We start from the raw sequence: 11,519 nt of genomic DNA, 5'->3' as shown, positions 1-11,519 counted from the left end.
ATCAGAAATAAATGAAAAAGAAATGAAGGAAACGATAGCAAAGATCAATAAAACTAAAAGCTGGTTCTTTGAAAGGATAAACAAAATTGATAAACTATTAGCCAGACTCATCAAGAAAAAAAGGGAGAAGACTCAAATCAATAGAATTAGAAATGAAAAAGGAGAAGTAACAACTGACACTGCAGAAATACAAAACATCATGAGAGATGACTACAAGCAACTCTATGCCAATAAAATGGACAACCTGGAAGAAATGGACAAAGTCTTAGAAAGGCACAACCTGCCAAGACTGAATCAGGAAGAAATAGAAAATATGAACAGACCAATCACAAGCACTGAAATTGAAACTGTGATTAAAAATCTTCCAACAAGCAAAAGCCCAGGATCAGATGGCTTCACAGGCAAATTCTATCAAACATTTAGCGAAGAGCTATCACCTATCCTTCTCAAACTCTTGCAAAATATAGCAGAGGGAGGAACACTCCCAAACTCCTTCTACGAGGCCACCATCACCCTGATACCAAAACCAGACAAGGATGTCACAAAGAAAGAAAACTACAGGCCAATATCACTGATGAACATAGATGCAAAAATCCTCAACAAAATACTAGCAAACAGAATCCAACAGCACATTAAAAGGATCATACACCATGACCAAGTGGGGTTTATCCCAGGAATGCAAGGATTCTTCAATATAGGCAAATCAATCAATGTGATACACCATATTAACAAATTGAAGAATAAAAACCATATGATAATCTCAATAGATGCAGAAAAAGCTTTTGACAAAATTCAACACCTATTTATGAGAAAAACCCTCCAGAAAGTAGGCATAGAGGGAACCTACCTCAACATAATAAAGGCCATATATGACAAACCCACAGTGAACATCGTTCTCAATGGTGAAAAACTGAAACAATTTCTCTAAGATCAGGAACAAGACTAGGTTGCCCACTCTCACCACGCTTATTCAACATAGTTTTGGAAGTTTTAGCCACTGAAATCAGAGAAGAAAAAGAAAAACAAGGAATCCAAATTGGAAAAGAGGACGTAAAACAGTCACTGTTTGCAGATGACCTGATACTATACATAGAGAGTCCTAAAGATGCTGTCAGAAAATTTGTAGAGCTAATCAATGAATTTGGTAATGTAGCAGGATACAATATTAATGCACAGAAATCTCTGGCATTCCTATACACTAAAGATGAAATACCTGAAAGAGAAATTAAGGAAACACTTCCATTTACCACTGCAACAAAAAGAATAAAATACTTAGGAATAAACCTACCTAAGGAGACAAAAGACTTGTATGCAGAAAACTATAAGACACTGATGAAAGAAATTAAGACAATACAAACAGATGGAGAGATATACCATGTTCTTGGATTGGAAGAATCAACATTGTGAAAATCACTATACTACTCAAAGCAATCTACAAATTCAATGTAATCCCTATCAAACTACCAATGGCATTTTTCACAGAATTAGAAAAAAAAGTTTCACAATTTGTATCGAAACACAAAGGACCCCAAATAGCCAAAGCAATCTTGAGAAAGTAAAATGGAGCTGGAGGAATCAGGCTCCCTGACTTCAGACTATATTACACAGCTACAGTAATCAAAAGAGTATGGTACTTGCACAAAAACAGAAATATAGATCAATGGTACAGGATAGAATGCCCAGAGATAAACCCATGCACCATATGGCCACCTTATTTTTGATAAAGGAGGCAAGAATATACAATGGAGAAAAGACAGCCTCTTCAATAAGTGGTGCTGGGAAAACTGGAGAGCTCCATGTAAAAGAATAAAATTAGAACACTTTCTGGCACCATACACAAAAATAAACTCAAAATGGATTAAAGACCTAAATGTAAGGCCAGACACCATAAAACTCTTCAAGGAAAACATAGGCAGAACACTCTATGACATAAATCACAGCAAGATCCTTTTTGACCCACCTCTTACAGAAATGGAAATAAAAACAAGAATAAACAAATGGGACCTAATGAAACTTAAAAGCTTTTGCAAAGCAAAGGAAACCATAAACAAGATGAAAAGACAACCCTCAGAAAGGGAGAAAATAGTTGCAAATGAAGCAACTGACAAAGGATTAATCTCCAAAATATACAAGCAGCTCATGCAGCTCAATATCAAAAAACGAAAAAACCCAATCCAAAAATGGGCAGAGGACCTAAATAGACATTTCTCCAAAGAACATATACAGATTGCCAACAACACATGAAATGATGCTCAACATCACAAATCATTAGGGAAATGCAAATCAAAACTGCAATGAGGTATCACCTCACACCAGTCAGAAAGGCCCTTATTAAAAAATCTACAAACAATAAATGCTTGAGAGGGTGTGGAGAAAAGGGAACCCTGTTGCACTGTTGGTGGGAATGTAAACTGATACAGCCACTATGGAGAACAGTATGGAGGTTCCTTTAAAAACTAAAATTAGAACTACCATATGACCCAGCAATCCCACTTTTGGGCATATACCCTGAGAAAACCATAATTCGAAAAGAGTCATGTACCACAATATTCATTGCAGCACTATTTACAATAGCTAGGACATGGAAGCAACCTATGTGTCCGTTGACAGATGAATGGATAGAGAAGATGTGGCACATATATACCATGGAATATTAGCCATAAAAAGAAATGAAATTGAGTTATTTGCAGTGAGGTGGATGGACCTAGAGTCTGTCGTTCAGAGTGAAGTAAGTCAGAAGGAGAAAAACAAATACCATATGCTAACACATATATACGGAATCTAAAAAAAAAAAAAAAAAAGTTCTGACCAACCTAGGGGCAAGACAGGAATAAAGATGCAGACGTACAGAATGGACTTGAGGAGATGGGGAGGATGATAGGTAAGATGGGACAAAGTGAGAGAGTGTCATTGACATATATACACTCCCAAATGTAAAATAGCTAGCTAGTGGGAAGCAGCCGCATAGCACAAGGTGATCAGTTCAGTGCTTGTGACCACCTAGAGGGGTGGGCTAAAGAGGGCAGGAGGGAGATGCAAGAGGGAGGGGATATGGGATATATGTATACATATAGCTGATTCACTTTGTTATATAGCAGAAACTAACACAATATTGTAAAGCAAATATACTCCAATAAAGATGTTAAAAAAAATAAATTGTTATGTGAAATTCAAAAAAAAAAAGGAAACAAAAAACCAAAAACAGTGAGAGGGGACTTCCCTGGTGGTGCAGTGGTTAAGAGTCCGCCTGCCGATGCAGGGAACACGGGTTCATGCCCCGGTCTGGGAAGATCCCACATGCCGCGGAGCAGCTGGGCCCGTGAGCCATGGCTGCTGAGCCTGCGCGTCCGGAGCCTGTGCTCCGCAACGGGAGAGGCCACAACAGTGAGAGGCCCGCGTACCGCAAAAAAAAAAAAAAAAAAAAAAAAAAAAAAAACAGTGAGAGGGATAATTTAGTGCCATATAAATAATTTAATTTCATCTTTGTGTCTCTATATCAAAGAGTAGATTTCACAAGATTGTGTGTATTTCACTCTGCCCGTGTTATTATACATGCATAATGCCATGGTTAAGAATATTCAAACATTGTTATTTTAATTCTATCACCTCTAGTGTCCTTTTATTTTTTCTTAATTTACATTTTAATTTACATATAGTTAAATTTATTTTTTTCCGTTTTGAGTTCTTTGAGCTTTGACAAATGCCTAGAGTTGTGTAACCATAGCCTGCATCAAGTCATACCCTTCCATTACCCCCAAAATTCCCTTGTGTTGGACTTTGTAGTCAACCCTTCCCTGTCAGTCCTCGGCAAAGATTGATCTTTCTATTCTGGCAGTATTGCCTTTTCCAGAATGTAATATAAATGGAGTAACCCAGTGGATAGCCTGTAAATCTGGCTTTCTTCCCTAGTATAATGCACTTGAGATGCATCCATGTTTTGTATGTATCAATAATCACTCCTCTTCATTGCAGAGGAATAGTTTATCCTGCTTTTATTGCTTGAGTTAAGTGTTTATCCATTCGTCAGTTGAAAGACTGGTTTGTTTCCAAGTTTGCTACTCTAAATATTCACATATAGGCTTTCATATGAATATATATTTTCATTTCTGGAGTAAATTTTTTTTAAAATTGCATTGTTTTAAAATTTTTATCCTGTAGTTTATCAGGTGAAATGCAGAAAGCTCAGACATAAAGAGGACAGCTGTGAGAATAGTTAATTAAATTTGTTCATTTTCCCCTTCGCTCTGTCCTGTGGCAACCTTTTAAAGCTCTCCATAATTGACCTCTGATTTCCTTTAGGCTTAACCTCCCCGTCTCTTTTAGAAATAGAAAACTATAAGACATATTTTTTTTGTACTCAGCAGTTTTATTCCTAATAGCCAAAAAAATGGAAACACCCAAATGTCCAGCAACTGATGTGTCATATCCATATATGATATGTGTCATATCCATATAACAAAATGTTATTTGGCCATTAAAAGGAATGAAGTAGGGCTTCCCTGGTGGCGCAGTGGTTGAGAGTCCGCCTGCCGATGCAGGGGACACGGGTTCGTGCCCCGGTCCGGGAAGATCCCACATGCCGTGGAGCGGCTGGGCCCGTGGGCCATGGCCGCTGAGCCTGCGCGTCCAGAGCCTGTGCTCTGCAACGGGAGAGGCCACAACAGTGAGAGGCCCGCGTTCCACAAAAAAAAAAAAGAAAAAGAAGAAAGGAATGAAGTACTGATAGATGCTACATCATGGATGAACTTTGAAGAGATTGCTAAGTGAAAGAAGCTAGTCACAAAAGGCCACATGTTCCATTTATATGAAATACCCAGAAAAGACAAATTCATAGAGCCAGAAAGCATATTAATGGTTGCCTGGAGCTGGAGGAAGGGGGGAAAGGGAAGTGTCTGCTAATGAATATGGAATTCCTTTTGGGGGTGATGCAAATGTTCTGGAAGTAGATAGTAATAACGATTGCACGACCTTGAGACACATATTTTTAAATTCAGCCTCGGCTAGAAATTGTAGTTGAAGGCAAAGAACATGTCTCAATCTGCAGTTTATTGGAGAACTTCAAGAAAGTAGACCCTGTAGACAGCTGCTCTGAAGAGACAAGACTGAACCAGTCATTTTGTCTTATTCAATAAGAGTAAAAACTGGAGAGTATTTAGAAGACTTTTACTTTGAAAAACTTGTGAATGTAAATATTAAACTACATTAGTGACACCATATTGTCAGATATATACATATTCTGTAAGTTGTTTTCACATTTTTTTCTATCGAGTTATGATTGTAAGAGTTCCCTTTAAATCCTGTCTTAAGTAATTAGTGTTGTCTTACATAACCCTAATCTTGTGGCTAAGCTACCTTTAATTATTTGTTATGGAAACATTAAATTTACTCATTATATGTTCATTATAGGAAACTAAATTTGTTACAATATTGTTTTGTACCATACTAAGTTTAAATAAGCTGCTATAAGTGACTCAGATATGTAGTGACCCAAATGAGAGAAATTTATTTTTCTCTGGTAATAGTCCAGAGGTAGGCAGATAATCTAGGCAAGTAATAGACTCCATTCCATGGGGTCATTTGGGTATCTAGGCTCCTTCTCTCTTGTTGCTCCATAATCATAGAACAGGAATAGGAATCAGTAAGCTTTTTCTGCAAAGGGCCGGATGGTAATTATTTTAGGCTTTGTGGGCCATACATTCTCCATCATAACTTCTCAAGTCTTGCATTGTAGCATGAAAGCAGCCATAGACATATAAATGAGTGGGTATGGCATTATTCCAATAAAACTTTATTTACAGAAACAGATGGCAGGCCACATCTAGCCCATGGGTTAAAGTTTGATGACTCTTGTCCCAGAGTCTGATCTTCGTGTTTGAAGCTCCATTCATGCTCTGGTTTGTGGGAAGGGATAAAGAGGCAGTGAAAGGCAAGACATTACTTACAAGTGGACACATCATTTCTGCTAACATTCTATTGACCAAAACTTAGTCACATGGCCACATCCATCTAGTTCCAACTGAGGCCTGTGAATGTCTCTACCTGGGCAGTCATGTACCTAAGTAAATAGTGGGGGTTTGATTATCAAAATAAAGAAGAGAGTGGATATTGGGGAACAATTATTAGGCTCTGTTGCTCACCTCAAGTTGTAATACACAGCTAGCACTGTGGTCTTTAATGATTGATAGCTTCTCTGAATCATTCTGGAACTTAAATCTGTGATTGTCTCTGCTTATTAGTCAGAGGTATTCAAGAACCTCTCTCTCTCTCCATTTTCTCCCTATGAGCACCAGCAAAATCAGAATCCCAGTCAAGCCAGAGCCTGAACAAAAACCGAAAGACTCACAGAAGTGGTCTACATTGAAAGGAGAAAGAAGATGTGCAGAGGTAAGAGACCACAGCTCCAGAAAGGAACAGAAAAAGATGGAGAAGGTTGTGGCCTTAAGACTTTCCAGTTCCCATGAGGCCTAGGTGCTTCCTGCTTTGAGTTCTGTGCATCTTCCTTGAACTCCCTTTGTGCTTGAGCCTCCTCAGGTGTCTGACAGGTAAAGTTTTTGAAAAATTGCATGTCTAAAACTGTTTTTATTCTATACTCATATTGATGGATAGTTTGGGGATGAAATTCATTTCTCCTCTGTAGGTTGAAGACATTACTCCATTTTCATCTAATTTCCAATGTTGAAGTCAAGAAGTCAAAAGCTTTAGCTTTATCCTTAGTGATCTAAAATGCCACAAGTATCTGCCTTGATGTGATCTTTTTTTCAACCATTTTGCTGGGTTCTCAGTGAACTTTTTAAATTTGAAAACTTTTATCCTTCAGTGCTGGACAATTGTATTCTTTCTCTGATAGTTTCTTCCCCTCCATTTTCTCTTGTTCTCGCTTGCTGTGGCACCTATTAGACTGATGTTGGACCTCCTGGGTTGATCTCTTATTTTGTTTTGTTTTCTCTCCTATTGTCTATCTCCTAGTCTTTTTGCTCCACTTACAATTTAAAGTTGATGGTATCCTCAATTTTAAGTTCCAACCCTTTAAATTTTTATTTGCTATCTTATTTTTAATTTCTAAAAAGCTTTTTTTGCTGTTTCTGAATATTCCATCTTTATATAGCATCTAAGTAATTTTATTATGGATAGCATACCTTCTTATTCCAAAGTATTCTGCTGCTGCATTGCCTCTGCTTCCTCTGGGAGGTTTCTCCTTGATTATTTTGCTTTTTGTCTTAGATGTTGGAAGACATCCTCAAATATCTGGATGTCCCATGGATTTCCATTTCATGCTCTCATTTTAAATAGTCCAGGTGACATTATCCCCATTATAAGAGTGGGAAGCCTGAAGCTCTCTAGGACAGCTGACCATGCAGAGGGGAGCTGAGCCTGGCACTTAGCCATCTCATTCTTAGTCCAAGCTAAGCCCACTGTATAATGAAAGCACCTGCTGAAAGTCAGTACCCTGAAAATGTCTGCAGTGTCCCTAAGCAAGAATTAGTCTTAGGCCACTTGCTTAAAAGCTGCTCTAGAAAGAAAATTCACTCGAAGAAGGCTCTTTCTATGTTTATTCTTTCTCTAGAGGCAGCATTCATAGGACAAGAATAGATTTGTCTCTAGCAGAGAAACCCAAGGATGGGTCACAAGATGTCCTGTTTACCAGGAAATTCCTTTGGGGGGTGACCAGAGGCTGGAGTTTCTAATTGCCAGAGCAGCCCAGAGTGGCTTCAGGATGGGTAGGAGAGGTTCTCTGGCTGAGACATCTCACTGTAAGTGGAGAGGAGATGGTCCAGCTTGGAGATGCAGATACTGCAGAGAAAACCCTTGTAAAGCATGGAAACTTCCTCACACTGGACAACAGGGCTATTTAGGTGGAACAAGACCAGCATATACTTTTCTTTAACATTAATAGAGATTTTCTTCTTCTCAAAGACAAAGAACCAACAATGGTAAAGCAGGAATTACCCAGACAGAAGGAATAACCCAAACCACAGTTCCATTCTCCGAATTGGCAGAGCTCAGTAAGGAGGGAGAAGTTGACTTCGTGCAAAGTTTCAGTGTTTCACCAAAAATTAAAGAGAACAGATAAAGGCAACCCAATCCAGGAGCTATGGCAGCTGAGATGAAAATAAACAAGAAAGCTTCAGGTTCTAGGAAGAAAGGATGACAACATGTCAATTTTAGGATTGTTGATTACATGGAAACCACTGAAAGCACAGATATTTTCATTCGGTGTCCAAAACACCTAGGAACAAAAACCTTTTAAAGTATGAAATTATCTCCCAGGAGAATATGATGTGAAACACGTCCATTTCCGGTTCCACAGTGCACTTGTCCATGCAACTTTCTGCCAGAGTAGGATAGACACAAATGCCCATTAGACCTCTTTGGGCTTGCTTCCAGCAGAGGAAAATGTTCTGGGTGAAATGGCATGCCAGTAAACAGCACTGGACTTGGCTTTTATTCATCCTAAAGAATTGGGGTGGGAAGTTGCTTTCGTTTCTTAGCATAAGCTACTGCCCTGGGCAGCCAAAAAGGAAATAGGAGGGTGGTGAGCTGGAAAGGGTCTCTAAGTTCTGGTCCCATTGCTGTCACTAACTAGGTCTTATTGGGCAAGTCACGTAATCACTCACAACCTGTTTCCTTATTTATCAAAGGAGACAGTTAATAGTTCAAAGCCTTTTTTCACCTCCAGTTGATCTGGGAAGCTTTGAAAGAATACAGATGCCTGGGACTGAATCAGAACTTCTGGGAGTCTAGGTTTTTAAAGCTCCCCCAGTGGTTCAGATGAGACCACTCCATAGGCCAGTATTTTAGGAGTAATTCAACAAGATGTTCAAGATCCCTTCCAGTTCTAAAATTTTCTGATGGGAAGGTAGAGAAGAGAAGGTCAGGGAGAGGTGCTCTTCAGTGCCACAGAGCACCACATCTGCATCACCTGGGAACTTGTTAGAAATGCAGACTCCATGGGGAGAAGCTCAAGATGGCTGGAGTAGAAGGAGAGGAGCTCACCTCTCCCCCTGCAAACACATCGAAATGCAGGCTCTTGGGCCCTATTCCAGAAGTTCACTGAATTCTAATCTATACGTTAATAGGATTCCCAGTGATTCATAAATTCATAAATACATGAAAGATAGCCCTGATCTATTCTACATAATCAGGAGTGAACCTGCCTACCTATATGCCAATGGGTCGGTTTCCTGCCCAGTCTCTGTGGCTTGGCCAACCCAGGAACACAACACGAGGGAAACATGCGACTTCAGGTGGTAACTCTTACTGGGGGCCATGCGCCTCAAAGAATGAGATTTTAGGACATTGCCACCTCACTATAAGTCCCCTTTCAAACTGGTCATAAATGCCTGTGAAAGCAAAAGTGAGGCCAAAGGGAGAGCTAGGCTGTGTGTGTGTATGAACATGTATGTGTGTGAACATGTGTGTTGCGTTATTCTTCCAGTTGTCAACCAGATAAAATTTCCCAGAAGAATTTCTAGAAGTGAGGTTGACAGTGTTGAGGAGGAGGAAATTTTAACTTGTGTTTGACTGCTAGTCCTTGATTGTGGCGGGGGGAAATAAAATATATTGCAGCTCGCTTTCTCAGACGTTTGCTATTCTTACCCACATCCTGTCTTGAGAGTTGATCCCCAATGGAAGAAAAAAAACCACCTCCACACAGAAAAGACCTATTTCTGCTCTTAGGGGAGGGAGAGAAGTCTGATTGACAAAATTTGGATAAGACATGTAAAAGACAGAATTTAAAAACCAGGAAGCAGGAAGCGGGTGAGGCCAGGCACCGGGAGGCTGCGGCGGCGGCCCCAGGAGCTGCGGATCCGTGCCGCCGGGACAAAGGCCCAGCCACCTGGCGCCACGAGCAGTCCTAGCCTGGGCGCACAGCTGGGAAGCATTCCGTGCCCTCCACCACGACTAACAAGGTGTTTCCACAAAGCAGGCATCCGGCTCATCGCACCTAACCCAGCAACTCAAATTCACCACCCCAGAGTCCTGCCACCATATCAAAGACGAGTTTCAGCTGCTGCAAGCTCAGTACCACAGTCTGAAACTCAAATGTGACAAGCAGGCCAGCGAGAAGCTGGAGATGCAGACTCATTATGTGACGTCAACTACAAACTGGCATTTTCCATTGGCACTTGCCATCGACCCCTACAAGGATTAAATCATGCGCTGCTGCAGCTGCTGACTTTCAACACCCCCTGAAAGGAGTTCAGGTGGAGAGCAGAAATGAGGCACTGGGTGCTCTGGGAAAAACTGGCAGAACAGGCCTTCAGATAGTTAGATATTTTCAGGAGACAATTTTACGGGCCCAGATCCTGTATCTCCTCGTATTTAGAAAAGCACTAAAATCCTTCACGGTGACAACTGCTCCTTGTGAGTAGCAGTAACCTTCACGAGACTAGCAGCAACCTTCTGCAAAAATATGTGCTTGATTGCCTGTATCCCCTTCACCAAAGTCACATATACACTGACCTTCCCGCCTGCCTCTCTGACGCAGTTTCTCAGAGCTCTCTGGGATGCTGTCTTCCGGGCAGCAGTCCTCATTTTGGTCCAGATAAAACTTAACTCGCAACTCTCACGTTGTCCAGCGGGCCTCTCACCGTTGTGGCGTCTCCCGTTGCGGAGTACAGGCTCTGGACGCGCAGGCTCAGCGGCCATGGCTCACGGGCCCAGCCGCTCCGCGGCATGTGGGATCTTCCCGGACCGGGGCACGAACCCGTGTGCCCTGCATCGGCAGGCGGGCTCCCAACCACTGCGCCACCAGGGATCCCCATTTTTTTTTTTTTAAAGTCGACAGTGACGTACTACGAAATGTCCTACGGCTTGAACGTGAAGACGCACAAGCAGGCTGAAATCTTCAGGAGGCTGAATGGGATATGTGCCTAGGTCCGGCCCTACATTCCCCAAGAGCAGAGGGCCAAGAAGGGCGCTGCTCCTGAGCTGAACCCCATCAGCCGACAGCAGCTCCAAGCCCACCAGCTGTCCCAGCTGCGGACTCTGGCCCAGCCCCTGACCCCACTGCCTGGGAGGCTGCAGCCCCCTTCGCTGCTGGCAGCTAGCGCAGACACCGGCCTCCTCTCGCTCTCTGTGCTGGGTTCCTCGGCCCACCTCTCCAAGGAATACAAGAACGGGCATGATAGTGACACCCACCAGGAGGATGATGGCGAGAAGCTGGATTAGTGGGTGGCTGGGATGTGGAGGGTGGAGTACAAAGGGGAGTCGGACACAGAGAGAGAGGAAGGTTCAGCTCAAGACACATTATAGCTCGGGATTGGCTAAACTCTGGTCGTATTTATGGTAGCCGCCTGCTGGGGCCCTCACCCTGCTTGTGTGCCACCCGCTGGCTTTGCTCCTACCCCCGACTCCCGGCCTCCCTCTTCCTCCCCTTCAGCCTCAAAGGGTGAATACCTGCTCATACCACAGATTAGGCAAGCTGAGGCCTGCAGGTGCAAGTGGGAGGCCAGTTCAGAAGGGAGCAGAACCTCAAGAGGTCCAACACCACCTGCACTTCCCCGATTCACACACGT

General features: G+C 42.0%; 1 pseudogene across 1 annotated transcript; it reads left to right on the top strand.

Moving 5' to 3' along the window:
• The first annotated feature begins 6,279 nt into the window (after nt 1-6,279).
• Nucleotides 6,280-11,172, top strand: LOC309960286 (TLE family member 5-like; annotated as a pseudogene). The gene is made up of 3 exons: nt 6,280-6,384; nt 9,912-10,090; nt 10,789-11,172. The product of its transcript is annotated as a TLE family member 5-like (transcript).
• Nucleotides 11,173-11,519: the final 347 nt, after the last annotated feature.

This window comes from Leucopleurus acutus, assembly GCF_964270905.1.
Source record: "Leucopleurus acutus genome assembly, chromosome: 1".
NCBI lineage: Eukaryota > Metazoa > Chordata > Mammalia > Artiodactyla > Delphinidae > Leucopleurus > Leucopleurus acutus.
This window is presented reverse-complemented; position numbering and strand designations above follow the sequence as displayed.